Here is a 26,593-nt window from a genome sequence, read left to right as displayed (position 1 = left end):
AACTCGGTTCTGCTGAACTCTTGGGTCCAGCGGGAGTGTGTTAGGGATCCTACAAAAATCAGATTTGCATTGCTTTTTATAGCATATTTCATATTACAGCAATAATAAAAGCAAAAATAGTGATGGTGATGGTAATTATAAGTCACACACAAGTAAAATGCTGACATTAGAACCTAAGCTATGTGAACAATGAGATACTACCTTCTCAATTAATACAACAAACAACTATATAAGCTGGGCAGAAATATAGAGATGGTGTCAAAGTGACATAATGTTTTATTTCTTACCATTCTCATAAAACAGGGCTTGGGTTGGGTTTGGTTCCAATCTCTTTGCATCTTCCCTTTTTTCTCTTCACCCATTCCCCAATGGGCCGTTTATCAGTGATGAACAATCTGCTACATATCTCCGAGAGTTCCTCCTTCCCTTCACACTGAAATAATGCACTTCGTTCTCTGGTTACTGTTATGTACTTTCATTAAGGAACTTTCTAACACTACAGTCTTACAGCTCCTTCATTTTCTCAGTTCTCCATCCTTTGTTTTTCCTTCAAGTCAGCTGCCCAGTCTTAGCTTCGTCCTTTGAATCTTATCATTTCTTAGCAATGTTCCACTGCCAAAATATTCAATTTTGAAACAATAGTCATCAACCACACTTCTATCATTTATGCTGAATCCTCTCTTTAAAGCTCCTCGGTATATTTTCCATCACCTCTGTACTTTAATCCCCTTAAAATTTTATATTCCCATTTTTACCATATTTGTGTCTTCACTTGGCCATTTTCCTATTTTTAACAATTTCAATAATGTTCTATGATACTTCTTTCCGTTTATCCCCTCACCACATATTTCTTCTTGATGATTATTTTGCCACTCTCAAGCTCTGAACCTCCCCATTTTCTTTCTTCATTTCCACTCTTGGTCCAGCCAAGTACACCAGAAGAAAATGACAAAATTAACTATTTCTATTAAAGATCGTGATCTAGAACAGGGGATACCGATTCAAGTGTCTGTGTGGCTGAGAAGGTAATGTGAGCAAATAAAGCATTTTACTAACACAAGCATCTTTACTTATGAAAACAAAAGTATAGGCCTCATGATAAATAACAATGGGCTATCTGCCTAAGTGTGAGAAGTTTCGTACTTTACTGTGAAAGAGAAAACTATTTACTTCCTTCATTTCTATCTTTTCTACCTCAAAAAGTCTATATATCATCCTTCATCCTGGAAGTGTGAGAAAGAACACTCCTACTACTCTACAATTCTATCAGTTTCACTGCTACCCCAATTCTAATTTTAGAGAATTTTACATCAATTGTACCTTCTCACTATTTTATAATCATTTGTTCTTATCTGATGTAGCCTATCTCTGCCTACAAACTTGTTCCTAAAAGATTCATCTTTATCTGACAACTCATCCCTTTTGTTGACTTTGCACTGAAAAATGATGAAGGAATAGTTTCCATTTGTGTGTTAAAAATACCATGTCTGGTACTGAATACACTATCTGGTTAAGTTTATGGTAGTCAATTAATATTTGCCATGATCTATCTGCCTTTTGTATTCTTTGGAAATCCTTTGCCAAGATACACAGAAGTATTCAATGGGGATATGATGGGAATCATCAGCCTGAATCCTTTGGTATTGGAGGATAGCACCGATCTCCACATTTCCACCCACGACTGAAGTACTGATTCTGATTTACTATCTGGACTAGAACCGTGGGCAGTTTCAGAATTTTCCACTTTGCTCTTTCTAACATAATGGCTCTTATTCCACAGATCAAGAAATCAATTTGAGTGTTTTGCCAACTGCTAAATATAGCCATCTTCATAATGCATTTTAAAGTCTGGAGGAAATTACCACAGAGTGGGGCTGTGTGATCATTGAAATCACTATGAAATGTATTTGTCTTAAAGCCTTCATATTTTCTGGATTTCATTAGACCCAGGGGTTATGATGGAGTTCTGAATCTTCTGGTTTCAGTGTCAGCTGAGATCCTGTATTCAAGAGTACTTGAAAAATCCAGATATTCCCCTTTCTTCAGTGTACAATTACTCTGGTAAATGGCCACAAAGTCCCTTTGATAAATGATTAAGTATGTATTTTTGTACACACTAACATGGTACAACAGAGCTCCCCCTCCAGGGGACCTAGACTCTTCAATTGATGATCTCTAAGTCTGAAAACTGGTATAGATTGGGAAATTAGGCAAAGGAACATGAGTTTGTATTGATAGACTGACATCAGCTTCGAACTCAACAGATCTAGATTCTTTTTTTATGGTTATACAAATCAAGCAGTATCCTGATTGGCTCTCCATCTGTCCCACACCTAGGAACACCACTGTCTATTGACCTTTGCAGAGATACCTGTAAGTCAAGTTAGCCTGGTTTCCACTCAGGACTAGAGCTTCTTATGGCAACCACATCCATCTTGCCTCTGATGGTTGAGTGCTGCCACCTGTTCCACTGTTTTGGATTCCTAGGAGCCTTCTGCCATTTTGGAATGACAGTAGGGATTGCAAGCCTATAACAGCGCTTTCAAAGTTAACTCTGGCCAGAAGAGAACAACCACTACTATTATTTTCATAATGATGGTTCCCCTTCACTAGTTCATTCTTTATTAACTCAATGAAGGGGAGTTGGGCCCTTCTAGGAAAGAATTAATGATAGGTTCTTTGGTCTCACACAGTAATCGATTCTAACATGACCACCTGTTAGTCTTTTGAACCCTTCTTCAGTCCCTGGCCAAAGTAGTTCTGGTAACTCCAACACTCTGTAGGCCATAATTCTATCCAAGCTTTAAGAATCCATCCTAGCCCTATATTAGGACCAGTTTCAGGTATACTTATCAGCATATGAAATCCTGCTTTGTGAGAGAACACCATGAATAAAGTATGTCCTATCTATCCTTATATCTCACCGACCTAGAGATATTACCACTTTATACTAGTGTCCCCCTGGTTTCTGCAGATATGTTTTAGCCAGAAAATACTTCTTCCTAGAGTATGATATTTCCTCCCATATGAGAGGTTGCATTTTCCCATTTGGGCTACATTGAGAGCAGAGGCAATGAAGGTAGGTGGGAGTGATCTTGAGAAAAACAAGCACTGTCCTGAGAGGCGTCCATCCCAGATGAGGTCTTTTATTATCTTGGGGCAAAGGAAGACTGATCTCTCCTAGTGAGCAGGGGGGGGAGATCTGCATCTTCAACCCTGGGAAGTTCATCAGCATCTGAAAGTTCAATGTTCTCAGGGGCAGCAATTCATATACCCCCATTGCAGGCCATAGGGGCCTACTTCTTCCTTACTAGGGACACTGACGTAAGCACAGAGGACTCGTCAAAGGTGAGACTTCAGTCTTCTTTGCAAGTTCTGCCACCCTTATGATTAAATCCCAGTTCTTATTTTCAGTACAGTCTGCAATCCAGCTGTAAAAGATGTGGATAACTTTAAACATTGCCAAGAGACTTTCGCAGCATGACCTGAGTGGATATTTGGCTGAACTAAATTTGTCATTGTTCTTCAAGACACTAGGGCAGTTAACAAAAGCCAGGCACCTACGCAATTCTTATAATTATCTTTGCTCCCATAGATTTCAAGGGTTAAAGATTTGGCTTAAGGCAGTTCTTCTCCTTCAGATGAATGGATAAAGAAAATGTGGTGTATGTATATATATAATATATATATATATATATATACTATTATGTATTATATATATTTATATATTTATATATAAATTTATATTTTATTACTATATTATTATATATAATAATTTTATATAATAATAATATTACTTTAAATTTATATATTTATAAATTTTTATATATTTATATATTATATATTATAATTATATATATAATATACAGTGGAATATTATTCAGCCATAAAAAAGAAGGAAATTCCACTATTTGCAACTACCTGGATGAACCTGGAGGACATTATGCTAAGTGAAATAAGCCAGACACAGACAGACAGATAATATATGATCTCACTTATATGTGGGATCTAAAGAACTCAAATTCACAGAACCAGAGAGTAGAACTATGTTTGTCAGGGGCTCAGGAATGAGGGAAATGGGGAGATGTTGATCAAAAGGTACTCACTTTCAGTTATAAGATGAATTCAGTTTGGGGGATATAATGTATAGCGTGGTGACTATAGTTAATAATACTGTATTGTATCCTTGAAATTTGCTAAGAGAGTAAATCGTAAGTGTTCTCACCACACATAAAACAAATTGTAATGATGTGAGTGATGGATGTGTCAATTAACTTGACTGTGGCGATCATTTCATCATGTATACATGTATCAAATTATCACATTGTACACACTAAGTATACACAATTTTTGTTTGTCAGTTATCCCTCAATAAAGAGAAAACAAAATTTAAAAACAGTGACTTTATGTTTCCTCTTATCCCTTTCTCCTATAACTTCACTTTTTCATCCAACCTGGTAGATATATTTTTCATGTATAACTTCTCCCAACCTTATTATGTTATGTCTCTAACCTCTCTTCCTTGTTATTCTCAAACTTCAACTGTCTCCTATTAATCTATATTTCAACGCTTTGGCCTCCAGTCCTTCCTTTTCACCTCTAGACATCTCCAGGGAGAAATGCCAAAAGCAACATAAGCACAACATGTCCAAAATATGTCTATCTCAGATCTGCTTACTTGCCCAATTTGTTATTTCTCTTTGAGGTACCATCACTCAATCCTCAGACTGAAAGTCTCAGTATTGACATCTACCACTCACCTGCCCCCTTCCCCATAACCAATGTTTCCATTTACTTTCTGTTCTAAACTCTATTTTCTTTTTAAATCTTCCCTCAACTCTCATTTCCCACTATGTCTATTCTTGTTCATATCCTCACTTCCTCCAATTAGGAAGACTGCAAAAGCTTTCCAACATGTCTCTCTTTCCGATTTATCTTACACAGGGCTGGCACATAATTTTCCTCTCAAGTACATCTCTGTTTCAGATACATTCTTCTAAAATGCTTTTGATGACTAACCAATAGTAATAGCTAACATTTACATAATACTTCCTATACACATACATAATACTTCCAGGTACTGCCCTATAGTCTTTGCATTAATTATTTGATCTTCATAATAATTGTGATTCCCATTTTATACATGAGGAAATGAGGCACAGAAAGTGTGAGTAAATTAACTAAAATTATTTACCTAGGCACAACCAATCAGAGTTCAAACATATAGCCTTGTGTAAAAGGCTGTGCTCTTAACCACTACACTAAAATGACTCACAGAGACAACATAGAACCAATGACTACAAAATAAAGCTGCAAACATTCAAGATCCTATATAACTTCGTCCCAAAATGCTTTCCAGAACCAACTCTCATTTTGACTCATTCAGGATTTACTGTCCTAAATTTTTAAAAAAGTATTATTTCATTTACTCCTCCCAATGATCCCAGAAAGTTCTTATATTGTTGCCCTCATTTTTCTCACTAGGAGAAACTGAGGCTTAGAGAGGAGATATTGTTTGTATAAAGTCTCATGGGCAGCAGATCACAGAGCTAAGAACTGAAATCATGACTACATGCCTCCCAAGTCTACATTTGGGCAACTTTACCATATTGCATTCATTCACTCTTCAGTTTACAGAAATGGTGAATTATTTGCCATTCATACTTGTCCATCAATGTCTGGCCTTCATGCCATTACTTATATTGTTTCCTTCAAAGCAAATGCATTTCCTCCTTACATACTTCTCCAGGTCCAAACCCTGCTTATTCTTCAAAGCTTATGTGCCGTATCTCCTCCTTCATGAGATCTTTCTTGATTGTTATCTTAGTTGGAGATAGTCTCTCCGTCATCTGGACCTGAAAAACTCTGTCCCTCTCTTATGCCAATATCACTGTTTAACCAGCATTTGTATTACATGTCATCATTTCCTCACTTCTATATGTGCCTTGAGAAAAAGAGGTCTATCTAGACTACTTTTGTAGCCTCCATAGCACCTAGCATGTCTGCATTATTTTTGAAGAAATAATTCATTTATTTTTATAGGAATTACTCAAGAAAAAATTATTTTCATTACCCTTCAAAGTAAACATGCCTGCACTCAGAAATAAAATAATATTTGAAATAAAAATAAATATAACTCAGGCCAAATAGTTTGTATCAATTAAACCCTTAATTGCCTAAACAAAACTTATCACCAAATATCAGCCATTAGGCAAGAAACCTAAAAAGGTGTATTTTATTTTAGAGCTATTGAATAAGGATGCTCTACTCATTAGCCAAATACTTGTTGATTCTCCACTGTGTGCTAGACGCCACGCAGGATGCTGTGGATGCAACGTTGAACATCACAAAGACCTCATCCTGACCTTAGGACCAGTTTATTGGAAAAGACAAACATTAATAAAAAGACCACACAGAAACAGAAAACACTGCAATTACAGTAAGTCCCACAAATAAAATTTTAAATAGGGAGGCCTGATGAGAGAGTAGAATATGAGACACTTTCATTGATTTCTGAAGCATTTGTTGAAGTCAACTAGAAGACAAGGGGAAAGAAGAGTATTCTGTAAAGAGAAAATGAGAAGGGTCAGTGGGATGACTAGTGCAAAGGATACTAAAAGGTGTGCTCTTTTAATACATTCAATTAGACTCTTTGATGATGCAATGGCTAGGATTTAAGAATTAAGGCTGCTTACTTGGGTGTAGAAATGTAAATGGGGTAGAATGAAATTGAGTCATAGCAAATTAAGCTACGCAGAGTGATTAGATTACATAACCCTCAGCTTAGTATTAATGTTCATTATAATGAAACAATATTTTATGTTTATTATTTTATCACTTGAAACTACTCAAGTGTTCTTCTGGGGGAATTAATTGAAGTCTGTTCATTGGACCCTTCAAGGTGATAGCTGTCAAAGAATCTTAAATATTTTCAATATTCAATTGATTTTAATTAGCAATGAGATGCTTTAAATTAAATTGCTTCCTTTAAAACATATTTTCTTGACTGATAACTTCAAATTATTACTATTTTAAGATTACTTTTGACTTTTTCTTAAGTTAAATCATTTTAATGAAAAACCATCATAAATATTTTGTTATCACTGATTTTCATGGCATAGCAGAAATATCTTCCTGAAGTAAAAAATCAAGTTACTAACATTAAGAATTTTGATTTTATATCTATAAATTAGAAATAAAATATTTTTGCAGAAAAAGATGTACTCCGTAGGATTAAACATCTATTAATCTAAAAATATTTTCTAACTGCTCTCATATCTATGGAAGTTTTTGATATGAGAAGAGAAGCTTCAAGACACTTAGAGAAGCGTCTTAGCCTGTCCTTTCCACTAGCAATATAATGCCAGCCACAAACACGAGCTACATTGAAATTTGAAATATTCTAGTAGCCACGTTAAAAAAGTAAAAAGAAATAGATGAAACTAATTTTAAAATATGTTTTATCTAGTACAATATAAACATCATAAATGAGAGATTCATATTTTATTCCCAAGTCGTTTCATGTGTGTTTTACAGTTACTAACAGCACAATTTAATTCTAAATACTCTGATTTCAAATGCTCAATAGCCACATGTGGATAGTGACTACTGTATTGGACATTGTCAGTCTTAGACCAAACCAAACTCTGGAACAGTTTTCTTAAATGGTCTCCTACTAATTAAAAATCTGAATTTCCCGAATCATTAATCAGGATACCAATCTACTTCTGCTGTTTCACAGTTATATATAGATATAGATAGATATATAGATATATGATATACTACAGTATCATATACATGGGCAGTGTGATGTGTGTGTGCGTGTCTCCCTCAATCATTAAATAAATATTTACAGAACACTCTTATGTATTGGGCTCAGGGAAAATAAACAGTGAATAAAATGCACGTGGACACTGCCGTCCAGGAACTTAGAATTTATCTGTGGCTCTGAGTCCCTGTGACTGCAGAAGAATCCACCTCAAAGATCTCAGTAACTGGGATCTTGGAACCTTGACTCAACTATCCTTCATTAACTTCCCACATTTGCCTTTGATTATATGTATATCCAATCACATCAATAGTATAGACCCTTTGCTGTTTGCCCAAGTTCAAATTATTGAATTCATCTTTTATTCCTTTTTCATTTTCTCTCCACATTCATAAATATTTTATAATTTAAAACATAGAAACTCATTGAGTTCTGTTTCTTTCCATTCATTGAAGTACTCTGTCTTTATCCACGGTTTTCTTGCTCTCTCCTAAATACCATTAGATAATATTTCTGTCTTCCCTTTTGCCCAAAAATAGAAATATATTTTAATGTAAATTATAAAATCACGCATGCTTGTTGTAAAAATGAAATGCATATGTAGAACAGCAAAATATCTCTGCATTTCCTTGAAATTCAGTTTTACTGGGAAAGCTGCTAAAATTCTCAATATGAATTACCGATTATTTGTGTCTCCTTTATGAACCACCAAAATTATGACATTAAATTATAATAAAAAGATAACATACCTTGGTAACTTCTAGTACAATCTCGAGAACTCTACAGTTCAATAATTATTTTACTGATGTCACTTGAAGCATGACTTTTACAAAAACGGATAAATCATGTTTATAGAGAAACCTGATATAGAAATAGTCCATAATAACAAAGCCTGAAGATTGTTATAAGCTTCACTGATAAAATAACGTATTATAAATTTAATTAGATTAAGCAGTGATACGTTTACATTATGCTTAGTTTCATTAATGAAGCAAAAAACTGCTTAATATGCAGATCTTAGTTTAATATCTTTGTTAATATGTCATTAATAGCAAATCAGTAGTTGGAAAGTGCAGCTATGTAGACAAACATATAATATTTCTGAATATAAAAATAAATATTGATTACATAAATCCACTTTCTTTTCACAAAATAACATAGGAAAGGATGAGAAACTGCTTGAATTCAATCTCTGAAAATTTATAAAATAGAGAAAAGCCATTGAATAAGCTATTTGTCACAATGAGTATCATTCCTAACTGAGCATGCCACCACTTTTTATGTGAGTGGCAAAGAAAAACAATAACCAATATAATAAAAATATAATAAAATTCCACAAATCCATTTCTCGAACTAAAACTAAGAGAACATTTCCTTATTAAAAATATGATTCCCTATGCATGCCACCAAGACATATTGATGGAAAATAGAATGAAATAAGTAAATGTTGTTTGCTGAATGATTATTTCTGATCCTTCAGACTAGCTTCTCCATCATCAGATGAAATTAGTTTAGTCTGGCATGACTTACACTTAATAGTGATCACTGATTTCATTTCTAAGTGCACATAAATCATCCCTTTAATACTATTTGTTAGGATCTTTCCCAAAACTAATATCAAGCACCGCAAATTCAAATGTCTAGAGACCAGCAGGATGACAGAAACAAAGGGCAGGGGAATGTGTGCCTTTTCAGAAGTAACAGCAGCTCTGGCCAACTGTGGAGGTGACATCTCCTCATTTCAGATGTCACCAACGAATTCTATAGTTTTGATTGTTCATTTCTTTGTTTCATTTTAGACATTGGGAAAGCTTAATTGTTTCTATTACCCAGATTCACTTTGTCATGGTACAATCTCTGACATATAGTTTAAACCACGATTCTGTCAATGTCTTGTTTTTAAACTCAGAATACCTCCTCATTACCACCACTCACATCCCTGCTCCACTGCACACACACACACACACACACACACACACACACTCCAACAGGCAAGAAAGTATGAAAATAGTCAATGAAAATTACATACAGAAGGCATCTGACATAATGACCCCTGAAGCAACCTGCATTCAGAATTCATTTTGAAGGTGTAAGTTCATGACAGATAGTCATTCAATTAGGAAAAGAAAAATTACTTACATTTAAAGAAGAGAACACAAAATAATTTCTTTAGAAATCTCTATATTTGTGCTTTATTTTCACAAGCTCAAAAACACCAATTAATGGATTTGTTCAAAGAATTGATTCTTCTTCAACAAGCATACAATTATTTCATATTGACTTTATATAATTCACTATGGTGTTTCTCAGTGGAAAGATGAATCAAATAAATTATATGACTGAGCTCACTACCCAGTCTATTCAGTTGTTTAGTGGAGAAAATAATTCTAGTTTATTCAATAATCTCGATGTTGTGCTACACATAAACAACTATTATTAATTTCATTGCCGTAAACATGCTTCCTCTGAGCAATTTTATGTTTTACCTTACTCTAATTATTTAGAAATCTTTCATTCTTTCACACTGTGAGATAGAAAAACTCTCACTTTCCTCTTGAGCCATATTTTCTACATCGTTTACTTACCGTCATGAACACAAGAGAGCTTACCTTATCAGGAACTTTTTGCTCATGACCTTACAGATTCTAACTATAAAACAGGAAGACAGAATTGAGTTCATATAGGACAGTTTTGTTGTTTGACCATAAGATATAAAGTAATTTAGACATTTGGGATAGAAACATGAGGCATTCTGCCTGGGATCACCCTGGCTTTCAACTTTTCAGGGCCATGCTCCTCAGCCGTCAGATATCTGAGTTTCATGAGTGGTGACGTAGATCCTGACCTCATATGAAAATGTTCTGACTCTGCTACAGCATCCCTTCTAACAGCATCTCAGCTCCATCTGCTCTCTGCCACCTCTCGCTGCCCCACCACCAACCACCCTTAATAGCACAGACATATTTTTAAGGCTCAGTGTCTTATGCTTAACTTCAATTCTCTAACCAAGATTGTCTTGCAAAAATTGCTACTCCAGCTACACCATCTTCTTAATTTGCTCCTTCTTTTTCTCAACCACCACCTTCAACCTTTTGAAAGTATTTGTAATAATTGTGAAGCTCATGATCTGCACTCTGACATAGTTTTCTGTAGAGATCATAAGATTATTTTTAAGCCATTCATAATTTTTTTCCCAAATTTCTGTTCACTGAAAGCCTGTTCGTGAGGGTGATAGCTAAGGTTAAAGAACTGGAGACACCAATGTTAGCTGATCTGTAAAGACCTTATAATAATAATCTTGACACTGTAGTGCCAATTTTTCTAAACAACTTTGCTAACCAAGCCACTTGTGATAGCCAACGCCACCTACCGACGAATACTCATCCAGGGCATCGTCGAAGGGCTTTGATTTAGCTGTAAACGTGCTCAGGAAGAGTTTCTTGAATAAAAGAATAAATACTTTTATCCATTAAAAAATGTTTATCCACTTTCTGTCAATGAATGTTTTCACTTGCACTAAATTGTAATAGTGAAACCAAAATCAATTGCATGTCTTTTTCTTTACTTCATCATTTATTAAATATTGTAATTAAAGCAAATTGGGAAACCAAAGCTTAACATATTTAAGATTATAAACAGGCTAATCTATTTTCAAGGTACTTTTCTTTCTATCGCACATTTGTATTATGCAAAAATATGCACATTCTGTATCACCATTTGTAACATGAAAGCACCCTTGGTAGAAAGACCTTATTTGCAGTAATGTTGGTGAGATTCAATGTGGGTGTGAACGGGGTGATGCTAATTTGGAGAATGCAAACATAACTCACTGCCAGACCATTAAGATTCCTGTTTAAGTACCAAAAAAATTGGTCTCAATACATGTAGCATCAGAAAAAAATATAGCCTTCATCTGCTCTATATTACTTGATTTCCAAAACATACATTACGATTTCATTATTATAATGCTTTCTTCTAATTTAAATATCTAGTTGGCCATAACAGGAGAAAAATATCAATTTGGCTCTATAGTGAACAGTTTGAATATTTTAAAGTTTTTATTTTTCCTAGGAAATGATGTCTAAACTTGACAGACTAGGAACCCTTTAAAAAAATCCAGTAACCTTTTCATATTTCAGTTAGGAATTCCGAGGTATTAACATTTCTACGTTGGTAATTTACAGTACTCAGAAGCATGACAATCACAACGTTAGACACAGAGGACAAAGGTGAAATAGAATGTGACTCTTTCTAAGAAACAAATATTAAAACTGGTATTTATGTTTTATGTTGATCTCTCCATTTTGTGATGACAGAGCAATTGCTGCACATACTCTATATTTCGATATTAATATGCTCCATTTAGCGCTTTAGTGTTTACTCCTATGATTGTTCTCTTTTTTTAAGTAAAATTGCTTCTCTGTGCATGATAGTCCCACCAAACATTTAAACTTTTTCTGAGGACAGAGAGTTTCACATAATTCATTTATACTCCCTGTAGAACCTAACACATCTCTGGTCAAACAGTAGGTATTTAATAAGTGTTTAATTAATTTGTTAAAAAATTTGAATGATTTATTCATTGATTTACAAAGTAAATAGTGCAATTACTATGCATAAAGCACTATACTAAAATCAGGTTTTTTTCTCCTTAAGAATATAAAATAGGGCTGGCCCCGTAGGGTAGTAGTTAAGTTCACACGCTCCACTTCAGCAGCCCGGAGTTCACAGGTTTGGATCCCAGGTGCAGACCTACACATTGCTCATCAAGCCATGCTGTGGCGGCGTCCCACTTACAAAATAGAGGAAGATTGGCACATATGTCAGTTCAGGGACAATCTTCCTCAAGCAAAAAGAGGAAGACTGGCAACAGATGTTGGCTCAGGGCCAATCTTCCTCACCTCCCCACACCAAAAAAAGAATATAAAGTATTATTTTACAATTAGCTTCACGATATTCTTTTGAATTCAGAAATTCCTAGATGGAAGAGATTTTCAGCTGATTACTTATAAGGTAAATTCTTTTGAACACTGATTTCTTACCTCATAGATATGCTTTTGTAGGTATAATGTTTTTAAAATACGTATGCTCTATTTTTAAGACATTCATAGCTTAATGGAGATTTACTTTAAGCTATTGTTACCCAGTTATTTGCAATAATCAATCAATGTTTAAGGATAAAAATGTATTTTCCAAAATGAGTTTTAAAAGATGTGAATTTAATTGACTGACTTTCACAATGACATTGTTTTTTTGCATCTAAAAGTCCAGTAGTCTTCTTAGGTTCAAAAATGTGTACTTTTTTTCCCAGATAAATTATTTCATTTTCCAAATATTTTCCCAGTATCTGATATGAGACACTATCATCCACTTATATAATACCTTGTACATTTACTGTGACAGACATCGAGGTGCTGGAATGTTAACAAGTTGTGTCTCACCAGCTGCAGCTTCCTGCAGTAGAGAAAACTATTCTGAACTCTTAGTGGATCCCCAACTTTGGTTACAAATTAATTACTAACTGCTTTCTTATTAGGTAGTTGTTTCAAAGAATACAATTATTTATAATGTGTATATACAAGTGTATGTGTTTGTTTATGCTCACAGATGCCCCTGATTCAGCTTTTCAAGTTTTTCCCACTTTCGGTCAACTGCCATATATGAAGTGGAGCCAGTTTTCCTGACAGGCTTATCACAGATGCATTTGGGGTTTGAGTCGACGCGTGGTCCCACTTCAGGAGGCTAATGTTATAGTCAAGATGAAATTGACTACAAAACTTATTACTCAGAAATGGCTGTTGCCAGGAATTAGATGTCAAAGTATGGGTGTGTTTTCTAAAGCAAGCATCTGGAAGTCTCACGGTCTTTGAAGGAATGGTGGTAAAGTAAAGAGAGTCTGTGAGAATAGATGAAAAAACAGATTCAGGAAATGAAACATAGATGCAAACTGATCAGATGATTGCATAAAGGATTCTATGTAATAAACTCTAGTAGCCACTTGGACAACTAGTTCCCTAAAAGGTAGAACAGCACATTACAATATTTCCTCTTGTCTCCTTTCTCTTTAGCTGCTCCAAAATTAGTCCTAGCCATCTAGCTTTATCAGAAATAGTTTAGAAAATTACTCTTCATTGTCTCCAAATTTCTTCTAAAGATGAATTCAAATGTTAGCTTATTTTAAAAAATGATCATACAATATAACAATGTTTTTCTATTAACAAATTATATTATTGAATTAGGCAAGTTGGGGACTATCTATAACATCAGTTTATTCATCCAAAAAGTTTATGTGAGATTTGAGAATTAGACAAGGTTCAAACCTGGACATTCACTATTAAGAACATATCACTTCCATTTCTAACTCTGGGTACAAGCGATATAGAGCCAGTCAGTATTCTAGTTTCTGGATAAAAATTATGAAATATATTTGTGAATTCTTCAAATCAATCACACTGCATGCTATACCTCAAGCATCATTTATTTGCTTATTCCTTCATTCGTTAACTATTAATTGCCCAGTCAGTACATGTGTTTAGAGCCAGTTGGGGACCGTAGGGTTGGATGGTTCATCCATAGTCTAGTGAGGGACCCGGCGTGGTCCAGTGCCACTCTCAGCATGAGCCAACACATCTTTTTCTTGGGAATTTGAACAGAAAAATTTGGAGAAGAATCTGTAAGTAGCAAATATTGAATTTTAAGCCGAATTATATATGCATATTAAATGCAGAGAAGAATATATATTTTGATTCGCAATTAAATATAACTTCCATTTTTGAGCACTGTGGTCAAAGTCTGTGCATTCACAGTCTAAGTTCACAGTTTCTTCTGAACCACTCTTGGTCACATGTGTTAATAGACAGTGACATGGTGACACTGATCGTTTTAGTGCCAGCTCACAGTTTTTTTCTTTTTATCATTCTTAAGATGATAGTATACATTTAAAGATTTTACTGTTTCATTAAATATAACTTCATTTTTTCCATGAAGCTCAAAAAGCGTCTCTTGAAAATGACTTAGAACTTCTAATAGATGTGTGTCTGGTGACCAATTGTCAGAATTTCATGACACACAGATTGGTTGTTTTATCTTGGTTTATTCTTGAGATTTGAAGTTTCTACCTATATTTTTATTGTTTGGCTTGAATCAAATACCTTCCTTAAAAACAATAACTCTTTGTCTTTTAACATTGTATTAATGAATAATATTTTTCAAGGCATCCTAAGAAACAACTAGTGATTCAAATTCAAGTTTAAGTATAAACACTGTGCATCAAAGCAAATGATAGAATTTAGGTGGCAATAAATGCACAGCTTTCCTCTGTTTGGCCAAGACCACATATGCATAGGTGGCCAGAAACTTGTCTTCTCTTTTTTGGTCATTTTGGATTTCCAGCAGATTTGAATTGCATGAGATTCTTTTAAGTTCTCACTCTGAATGAATATCTTCACCTTACTTACTTAACTTGAGTGCTCTTGGCATCCAAAAGATTTTAACAAACTTTGGAAATAAAATCAAGTCCTTCTTACAATTTCCAATACCATGGTAAAAGAAAGAATAAAATAATTGTAACAATGATATAATCCTGTGCTTGCCAGTATGTTAGCCACTAGTTATATGTGACTATTTAAAATTAAATAAAATTAAAAATTACTTTTCTTAGTTACATCATCACACTTCAAATGTTGAACAACCACATGGCTAGTTGCTAGTATTTTGAGCAGGGCATATTATGGAACATTTGCTTCAGCACAGAAAGTTCTCTTGCTCAGTTCTGACCTAGACAAGCTCACCCATTTTGATTAGGGAAACAAAGACGCAGCTTAAATGATTTGCCCAAGTTGTTCAGCTGGACTGACAGAGAGCCAGACAAATTTCACGTCTTCTGAAGCCTGGATCAATAGTATTTCTGCTGTACACTGAACCAAGCATTCTCAAAAGCAGCTCACACACATACATTCACACACACACACACACACACATACATTCACACACACACACACACACACACACACACCCCTAAGGCATCAAGTCTCCCTTTTCTGGTTTGCACACAGTATGAAGTTCACATCCTATATGCAAACGACAGATGGTAGATTAGAGAAGTGTTTCAGACTGTGTTCATGATAGTTAATCAGGAATAGCAATAAAACCATTGAGAGTGCAACTTTTCTTCTAGAACACTCTGGTGGAATGAGGCACTATTGATCAGCAATAGCCTTAGAGAGCAGAGGAAAACAAAGAATGTTCATGATTGAAGTTGTTAATAAGTATCAGCTTTTGGTACTCTGGTTTTTCCAGAAGATCATTTTGTTATAAATTCACATAAAAAGATCCTGCCCTACTTAATATGTTTTGTAAAGACTCTAAATTTCTAATTAATTTCAAACATACAAAAAGTTTGCAGGAATAGTACAAAGAAGTCTTGTGTACCTTTCAGCCATATCAGCTTCTTTTTCTTCCTCTCTCTCCCTCTATCCCTCTTCTCTCTCACTCCCCCTTTTCACTCTCTCTCCCTTTGTCCCTCCCTCCAACTCCATATATTTTTCCCTTTGAAAATCATCTCTTTAAATATTTTGGTTTGTGACATTATCTTATGTAATCGCAGTAGAACTATCAAAATCAGTAAAAAATAACCTTGAAACTAATAATTTTTACTATATTCTAGCACTTACTTTTACACGATAGACTCCATAAACTCCCCATGTGAGCAAAGAAAGACATTCTTTTAAAGTCTTAATGCTACTTTTCTCATATAGGTCTTGTTTACATAAAGTATTTGCTGAAATCTTCCAGGGCCTCATTATTATAATTCGCCTCATTTCAGGAGTAATCTTCAGGCTAAACAAATGTTTAGTCATGCTATCCATTAGCATATTCAAAAATCTTCTCCAAGGTCAATCACATATATATCAGCCTTCTAACTCCATCAAAACAAGACAATGAAGGGGCTGGCCCAGTGCAATAATGATTAAGTTCATGCCCTCCACTTTGGCAGCCTGGGGTTTGCAGGTTCAGATCCCAGGTGTAGACTGAGCACCACTCATCAAGCCACGCTGTGGCAGCATCCCTCATAAAATAGAGGAAGATTGGCACAGATGTTAGATCAGTGCCAATCTTCCTCACCAAAAAACAAACAAATAAAAAAAACGGACATTTAGAAATTAACTGATTCCGTCTTCTAATTAAGAGAGTTGTCAGTTCCCCAGTCTCCTTTTCTTCTTAGTCTTTTCTTTTTTGTTTGTGTGGTTTAAAATCTTGTTGGATTGATGTTAAGAAAGTGGAAAACTAAAGATTAAAACAAGATATGTAAAAGCAGAACGTCCTGCCACTTGGGAATCATCATGCAGTGCATCTCCACTTCTTCAATATATTTTTTATTTTTTTAACTGGACTTTGGTTTTATTTTTCTAACATGCATAGTAAGCAGAACATTTAGATTGATTTAGGCTCTCATAGTCTGGTTTCATAGAAGTCAGCCAACCCTTATACAAAGCACAGAGGCTCCCGTTTCGGAAGTTGTGCTTATACTTCCTGTCGACATGTTAGTGCAGACACTCTTCCGCCAAGTATCTGTTCAGGGAAAACGACAAGTTCCCTCAGGCCCACGAGCTTAACTGTATTTAGACTGAATAGTGTGTCTGTGCCCATAGTTTAGAAATTACTGTTAATTACAACTCTTATAAATTCATTGCAGGAAAAGAAAATTAAACATATGTCCTAAATAATGGTCCCCAAATTTAAAAGCATTAAGTCGGCAGTCTTTTACTTAGGAAAAAAATGCCTATGCTCTCACTTCCTGTGCCTCTTGCCTTTTGGAACTACTGGACTCATCTGCATTTGAAGTGCATGATCTTGGCATTGCCAAAGTCTAGGCGAGCGTCTCGGGCGTCTGGCACTCTGTGATCTGTGAAGGACGCTGGGGAGAGGAGTTAGGTCCCTCTAACCTGGCAAAGGAGGGCTTCCCCTGGTGGAGAGCAGCTACGAAGTCCCACCGTGCTCTGTTTCTTAGCCTCTCCTCCTCAATATTTCCTTTTTTTAATTGCAGCAACACACTCGCAGACAAACACACACACATATTTTAAGGAGACACATAAATATAGCTTTTTTTCCCCTTAACTTTTTGCAAAATTCCTCCCCAGACTTCAAACCCTGCTTCGTGTTCCCTGCTGTGGACGTGTCGCATGTTGTGCTGTCCTGTGGGGCCCTGTGAAACCTTTCTAGTGGAAATTGGCTGGAGGGGAATAAAACAAACAAGATGCCCAGTTCTGAGATTTTGGGGGAAAATCTCATTCCCAACTCCAAACACTACTACACTGAAAGAAAAAAACAGAGAAATTCATACTGAAAACAAATTTACAGAAATATTGGTCCGAGTCATCTTGCTGCTTCTCCCAAATTGCCTTTCTCGCCATTTATTCTGGTCCCATCGCACAGCTCATTTTCAACAATTTCAGAGCTTTCTCCTTTGCAGCAACTGCTTTGTTAAAGTTGCTATGATTTGCCCATGAGAGGTGATTCCAAGGCAAGGTGTATATTTGTGTGTATGGCAGTGGTGGCACTACTACCGGTCAAACTTTCTCTGAATTCCCCAAGGTCCGTCTGGATTGCCAATGATGAACAGCACGCACTGTGGTATCTTGCACACTGGTAAAGCTTGAAGGGACTTAAGAATTCATCTAACCTAATTCCTCCAATAAGATTTTAGGCACTTTCGGGGGCATGGTACCTTGTTTCTCACTTTAATCTTGGCACCTAGCATAGAGCCCAAATCATAGCAGGTACTTAAAAAGCACTGGCGTTTGATATAACCGACACCTTTATTGCTTTTATAAAAAAGCAAATTGAGATCCAGAGAAGTGGAGTCATTTTTCCGTTGTCACACAGCCTGTTAATGAAAGAGCAAGGAGTTGGGAGGAAGTAGGTCAGGACTGCATCAGTTCCAAGTACAACATCATCTTAAACACAAGCAACTCCCATAATCACCCGCTTGTATCACAATAGTTATTGCTAAGTGTCATTGCTCAGAGAGTAGGCAGTTTTCCACTTCAAAAATGTAGAGAGATGTGGTGGAAATAGCACTGGATTTGAAGTCAAAATGCTGCTTTGTAGATTTGCCCCGTAATAGTTACGTGAGCCTCAGCTATCAATTTACAAACAATTCTGGCAACAATTCGGAACAGTCTGAAAACTTTTTTTCCTATGTGCTCTTAGATGTCTTTGAGTATTTGAGTACCAGAGTGCTCAAAAGTACTTTACAACAAGAGAATTAATCATTTTTCATTACATAAGTTGTCCCTCTACTAAAAAGAGAATTATTATTATAATATTATATAATGTTATATATTTTATATAACATATACTTTATTATATGTAATGTAAAGTAATAAATTTTTAATTTATTTTTACTGAGTCTGAGTCAAAAAAGACCTGTTACACTTACAAAGACAAGGAAATCTGCTAAAAGTTCGAAATACTGGTTAGTATATGCATATTTATTGGCTTGAAGGCAATGGCAAACAGGAATAACACTAAATAGGAAGCTCCTCATGATTTCTTTTTTCTTCTCTTCCTCCATATGATGCCCTAGGCGGCCTGATGCACCAGGCTTCATTACCCCACCCAGGCCCAGCCCTCATGAGCCAGGAGAATATTATATGCTCCGTTCTGAGAGCTAGTGCTCCTGGGGTGAGACAAATTAACACAGCATGGGGAGCCATTTAACAAATTACCTCTTCCAACGCCTATACTGGCACCATGATACCCCCTAAAGCTCAATGTTCACATCAATTAGATGAGCAGCTCAGTCCCAGAGGTCGTTTTCTTCATGCCAACTCAGGCTGTGAACTTCCCTTTAGAACCAGAAAATGAGCAGACCCAAGATGGGCAGATGAATTTCCGAGACAATTTCTTTAGGGGAGAAATATCACATACTTAGAAATTCTCTAGCTGTTTCAGTGTGTCTGTTTCCAGCTGTTTGTTCCATTTTTATTTTTTATATACACTGAGGTCCCTAGTATTTGCTTCTAGCTTCTAGATTCTTTATTGTTTTTTCCAGTATGAATAATAAATCACTGCACAATAAATTTGGATTTCAAAAATTCATCTATTGCTTTTTCTCTTTTCTCTACTTTTGGTGACCTCTAGTTTCTTTTCTAACCCTGAGAGGGTCTGATTGACCTAGTTATTAAACTGCAAACTGGGAAGAAATTTCCTATAACCAGAATTCTAAAGGAGAGAACTAAAATAGGCAAACTGAAAAGAAAAAGGAGATAGAGAAAAAAACAGAAAAAGAGGAGGTTTGAAGCATCTAAAAATATTCCTGGGGAGGTATGCAGAAATAACAAACACTTACACTGAAGTCTTGGGTGTTTTATGGCAGTGTGAAGTGTTCTATAGGAAAAAAAGTCATGACGGGGTACTTTCTATAAATACAGCACTTTTCTTCAACATCCCAAAGAGTATTTTTTCATTTATTATTCAGTTGATCCTTTCACAATTTTTATAATGAGAATCTGAAACGACAAAAGATTTCCCCTAATTTTCCTCTCATTCTTTTATGCAAGGGTAGGGGAGGATAAATATGGATAGGAGATAGAGACGGCAATTGATCCACAGTTCTGTGCCCGGTAACTTCCTGCAGAGTGGGAGGAGCGCATTATAATTATAGGTAAACAAGGGCTGCATCAAGCAAGGCCCCAGTAAACTTCCGAACTCCCAAGTTTCAGGAGAAAGTCTTCCCTTCCATACAACATTCAGGTGTCCAGTGTCCTTATATGACTGCTTCCTCTAGTTTTCTTCTTTTCCCCTCTGCTCCCAAGCAATTCATGTTCCTGGCATAAAAGAAAAGATGACTCTTAGAAGGCATGAGTGAAGTGAATTAAAAACCTCCCAAATCCCCCATAGTAAAGAAGAAGACGACTTTTCAAGGCAAGCATGTATTCCCAAAAGAGCAATTGATCTGGCCTGATGATGGAAGCGGGGATGTATAACTCCTGAAATTGTCCAGTGTTTGTGTGGGGAAAATGTGGAGGGAACAAAAGAGAGGCAAGGCAAAAAGAGGATGAGAACTTACAGGGCATTACTCCTCTTTTAGAATTCTGGCAAACTGTCTGGCCTCACAGGCTTTGTCGCAGCCAACATCATGAAACATGTCAACCCTGTTAATGCGCTTCCCTTCCAATGGCTTATTTGTGGCTAAGGTGACATTGGGGCTCAATTATAAGTCTGATACTCAGATCAAGTTTTATTTTCCGGTTTTAAGGAGATAGATTTACATCTTAAGGGAGTAGATTATTTCTTGGCCATTCTATGCCTAACACTCTTCTATGTCATTCTATGTCAAAGTCATGCTCTTGAACATAGAAACTAAAAAAGGGACAAGGAAAAATTGAAAATAACATATCTTACAATACTCTACGCCAGTGGCTCTGTACTATTTTCTTATCCTAAATCTGAGTCAATAACGTCTCCCAGACAACTGAATGTGAGGTTGAACATAAAATCTGCCGGATTCTAAGGGGGCATTTTAATTACTTTTGTGATTTATTACTTACTGGGATAATTCCCGAGAGTCAGCAGAGTTGCTTACCAGAACTATGAGAAATTGCTGGTTGTGAGTTACAGGTGAGCCACATTAATCATTTCTGGAGTTTTGTCAGAGTGGGTTCTCACCCCATGGAGCTTCTACCCCAAATAGTGAGCCATAATATGCTAACCCTTCATCACATCGCTCTTCCTTCTGATCAGAACTTAAGGGATCTTTATCCCTCACACCCCAGTTATACTTTAGAAATAAAAAATATTGTCATATGAGACTAATCTTGCTAAAAGACAATAAAATAGGCCAGATAATATCTGTCCTAAGTTTGAATACACTTTTGTTAATTCATTTATTCAACACATAAGTTTTGTTTTTAGCGCATACTCTATTTTTTTTTTAGCACACTATTCTAGGCACTTAAACTGCAATAGTAAATAAAATCCAAGTGCTCACCACCATGGAGCTTACATTCTAATGGTGAGAGACAGAAAGAAAGAAATTTCTAAAATCCATCAGGTGGTAATCATTGAATAGAAAGTAAGAGTGAGAGATATTATTTTATATGGAATGGTCAGGAAAGGTTTCTTTATTAAGGGGATATTTGGGCAAAGATCTATAGAAACTGAGGAAGAGATGATGAATGAACATGAGGAAGAGCTTGCTAACCAGAGTATTAAGTATTCAAAGGGCCTGAAGCGTGTTTAAGGGCAAACAAGGAGAATGCCGTGGCTGGACCAGAGTGATCAAGGTAGAGAATGATAAGAGAGGGAGTCAGAAGTATGCTGGAAGCTGAAACATAAAGGGCCAAGAACACAATAAGTTGAAAGTTTGAAAAGAAAGTGATGTGATCTCATATATATTATATTAGCACCACTCAAGCTGAGGTGGGCAGAAGAGATAATAGGGGGCAAGGATGGATTTGGGATAAGTATTTGAGGGGCTAGTGCTAATAACTATGTAAGAAAAATGGTGACTGAAAACAGTGAAGTGTGGCCGTTTGGCATATAATTCAAAGGCATGTTTAATGACAGATCAGCCTTAAGTGGGAGAAAGAGTAGCCATGGATGATACGAAGATTTTTAGCTTGACTGAATGTGAGAATATGCATTTCAGGGGAAAGCGGAGTAACACAGTAAGAGTCATTTCTGTCATATTGCTTGCCTTTCCTAGATTATGATTATGCAATGGAATTTGCTGGTTTCTTATTTTGTATGTGTGCTCCCATTGCCAAGTAGCCTCCAGGTGCGTGAACAATAACAATAAAGATGCAGTGAATAGCAATATTAAAAAAAGAAAACTATTTATTGTAGCATTACAATAAGCTCAATGGGTGAACAGTGGCACACAGCTTTCACAATACTGCCCCTTTGAGAGAGACCAATTTAAACTCATAGTCTTAAACCACACCAGGAACTTCCATTGAGAGGAGCTATACTAGATCCATAAACAAGTTTTCCAACTTTCCAAAGAAAATGTTCATTCCCTCATTTCATACAGGATACATCCAGGCGCCATTATTGGGAGTGTAAAAAGTAATATTACTTGTAAAGTGGTATCACAGAGAGAGGCATCACCACGAAGCTGGCCAGCTAGTAAACTTTGAAGAATTTGTGGGAGGAAAGTCGATACTGGACCCTCGAATCAGTCAGAGTACTCCAGTGCAAGACTACACGGAGTTGGTACTTTGAAAATTTTGCTTTATGCAGTCAAGACAAACATTTTGTCAGTAATATTTACTGAGAACTCAATGGATGTTGACTGTTATAAGGCATAGAACAGAATGAAATAGAAGCTATTGTGATGGCTGATAACTGTTTATGAAACACTGACAGCTCAAAATAAAAGTGAGTTGTGCTCTCCAACACCTGGCATTTGGAGTGGGAGGCAAGTGTAAGTGATTTCAGATCCATGACACAGATGTCATCCAGAAGTAAAAGAGAAAGGAGTCATCCTGAAAAAGTCCATGTCAAAAAAATAACTCTTATAAATTCAGTGCGTGGAGGGTGCTCAGTACACAGCATTGATCGTACACCCAGGTTGGCTGTGTAAACTGCAGTTTTCAAAGTGCCAAGCACAGGGTACTTTGTGTTTAATTTCACAATCCTGTTTTAATATTTTTTGCACAAAACCTCCAGTGTTCTCATTAAAACATTAAAAAGAGAATAGATAGACAAGCAACTAAGATGGTTTGGATATTCATTTGTTCTTAAAAAGAAATCTTTTGAGTTTCCTCCCAGATGTGTTATGCTAGAATGTTTTTGTTTCTAATGGTGATGGAAAGAAGTCGTAAGGTTTAGTCCAGTCAAGAGAAATTAAGGTTATGGGAAAGTCAATAGATTTAGAATTGTTTGTAAACAGCACTCAGTTAAATAAGATTGCCTTCTCATCTAACCCCATTGTATATGTTCCCCGAACCCTTTCCAAATTTAATTATAGAAAATAGAGAAAAAAAATCTGTTATGTCTCTCATTGTAGCCAAAGTTACTTTTAAAATGCTAAAACAGAATTAAAAGGACAATTGAAATAAGAAACTTGCTTCCTGGTGTTTTACTCTAGTTTACTTTCTATTCATATGGGAACTTACTCATACAAACCAATAAAATAAATTCACATAGAGTTGAAAAGGAAAATGTCAAAGAGTAAACACTCCAAGGGCATACAGAAGACTGAAGGATATTTTGTACTTAAAGTCAAAAGTTGGAAATATCCACAGCTAATTAAAAGATCTGTAAATATACCTCAACTGCCAAAGTACACTTGATATCTCAACTTATCCTCAAGCTTATTTTTAGCTGTTTGGGTTAACTTTACATTATGAACAAAATACATCGCACAATTTCTGTATCATAGAGATCAGAGGAAGATACAACATCTATTGGCAAGAAGCATGTGTACTAAAATTCCTAAGTATTCTGTTTGTGATTATCTCACCTTAAAAGATAAAGGAGAGTGAGCAGCCAGTTGCTTCTAGAATTGCAAGTCCCGTGATAAGAAAGCAGTTGTAACAACCTTGTAATCATTACTGCCTACCAGAAAATGCAGTAGTTGCTCTAGCTGCTGAATTTTACTCTAGTAAGAAAGAGAGAAGAATCAGATCAACGTGAAATAAAACCTTGTTTCAATGCAACTGTTTCAGGGGAGATAAAGGAACAAGGCCCTTGTCTCTGGTGAATGGATCTGAAGGGAAACATCTTGGCAGGACTGAAACTCAGTCAGAGGCTGTGTATGTCTTTGTTGTTTCCAATGATGCCTTGAGACCCAGTTTGACTTCTCAGCTTTCCTTTAAAGAAGCAACCCAGTTGGGAGGGGTCTTAACATTAGTTGGTGAAAGATCCAAAAGGAATATTTATCAATATATCCTTTACCAGCTGAATTCATGATTGTGAGAGTATATTGCTTTACATGCCATGGTCACAAAAATGGGAACATTGTAACTTGGTGTCAGAAATAATCTATTATGTTTTTCTGCCCAATTCATTTTTAACCCCTGAGGAACTACCTGGGCCTCTTTCTATTATTTCTTGGAAAACTGAAAATTTCCAGGTTTACACAAGTTCCCTGGGCAAAAGGAGAGGCGTGTGACCTCACCTGGTTAATCATGATACTCCTCATCCCTATGCAAAGTGACTGGCCCAAGAGTTAAATATGAGCAATTTGAGCAAAGGGGAGCAAATTCAGGTCTTTGTGATGGGGTAGATGGTTGTTGGGAAAGAAAATATTTCCCTCTCTTGGGGTTATCTATCGTAAGGTTGTTGGTTTGGAAATATTCATGCCCATCATTCTTATTATGTGACACAAGCCTATCTGTGTCAGCGTGATAACGAGATCAACACACAAAAAGAAACGGAGAGAAGCATAGCTAAAAGTAAAAGAAAAAAATTGGAGACAGATTTCACCCCTTGATCTAATAGAGAATATGATCAGCCCTTGGATTTCCTGGAAATGTTGGTAAGTAAACATCTTGTATTGTTTTTAATCTGAAGTCAAATTGAGTTAAGTTTCTGGGATTTCCAACCAAAAGAGTCCTCAATTTTACAGTGCCACTACTTTCCACTTATGAATTTTATCTCTAATAAGTTAACCCCTGCTTCTAAGCCTGGGTGTTAGGAGAGCTTAATTTCATCCATCTAAGTGGATGGCTTGAGGGGGACTGTGACAAACGGCTCATTCCCTCCGTAGTCTATTATATAAGTCAGTTCGATCCAAAACAAGTATTCTAGTTCCAAGTCCTCATTTCGATATATAATGGGACATCACTGAATAAGGACACTCAATCCTTCGTCCTCAATTTCTCTTGCATGGTCAAGACCTCAGACCACTCTTAGGCAGATATTCCTGTAGGATCTCTTCTGATCCTCATTCTAGTACCTAGGATAGATTATGCTGTTTGGAACAACAGAATTGCCCCAATAGTTTCAGTCTGACCTTTGTAAATCCTCTCCAGTGCTGTTGTGGTAATTTCAGTCTGCTCTGGTCATTCAATGGAAAGCCAAATTTATATAAGTAATGGGAAAAAGTTAAAATGATGCTGTCTAGAATCACACCGATACTACTTGGAATGGACTTCCTTTCATAACGAACCTTCCCCAAAAGACAAGTATAACCACTGACCTCCTGTTTAGGACCCAAATACTGTAAGCGCCTTAACAAGCCTGAGAGCTAGAAAGAATATAATAAACGTTATCTGACCTATGTGCTATATTGAAACCTAAAATTATCAGATATTTGTTCCATAAACTAACTGGTGGTTCAAAAGCCAACAAGATGTATGCCATACATTGACCATCCCAGAATTTCCCCAGGTAAGACCTGAATTTTAGCAATTATGCTGTAGCAGATAGATATCCAGTTCTAACGACTAAAAGCAGTATGTCCTCAGGGACAGGGCATCCAGCCTTCAAAAAAATAATAAAAGCTCCCCTACAATATTCTGTTGCCATGAGTTCACGTGTGTGTGTGTTGAGTACACTGCAAAATTCTGGAGCTCGCCTTGCCTGATGCTGCTAATTATTCTCAGATTTTGCCAAAAACTGATTCTTAGGATGTGACTCTTTAAGGTTTGAGGAATAATTCTGCTCCATGACATACCATCTGACTGGCCCAATTGTTTCTTCCATTTCATGACTTAAGTTTTATTTTTGGAGTCACACTTTGCATGACATCTGACCTAGTTCACTTATTTAGGACTTTGGTTTTCAATTCTCAATCTATTTGACTTAAATTACAAATTCCTGAGAAAGCCATCTATTTGAAATATATATATTTATTTTTAATAAGAGGGTCCA

At 36.1% G+C, this 26,593-nt stretch overlaps 1 long non-coding RNA gene across 2 annotated transcripts in view; it reads right to left on the bottom strand.

Annotated features, from left to right (window-relative positions):
- LOC139045188 (uncharacterized) overlaps positions 1 to 26,593 on the bottom strand; it is a 208,723-nt gene that overhangs the window by 23,797 nt on the left and 158,333 nt on the right. Inside the window, exon 3 of one of the 2 annotated variants that reach the window (XR_011503080.1) lies at positions 18,531 to 20,598. The exons of the other annotated variant lie outside the window; for it this stretch is intronic. This is a non-coding gene — a long non-coding RNA (uncharacterized lncRNA). Of the gene's footprint in view, positions 1 to 18,530; positions 20,599 to 26,593 lie in introns of those variants that run through there. 2 annotated transcript variants of the gene reach the window in all.

The sequence above is a fragment of the Equus asinus genome, chromosome 4, assembly GCF_041296235.1.
Source record: "Equus asinus isolate D_3611 breed Donkey chromosome 4, EquAss-T2T_v2, whole genome shotgun sequence".
Classification (NCBI taxonomy): domain Eukaryota; kingdom Metazoa; phylum Chordata; class Mammalia; order Perissodactyla; family Equidae; genus Equus; species Equus asinus.
Note: the sequence above shows the minus strand (reverse complement) of the source record. Positions and strands in the feature narration are given on the sequence as shown.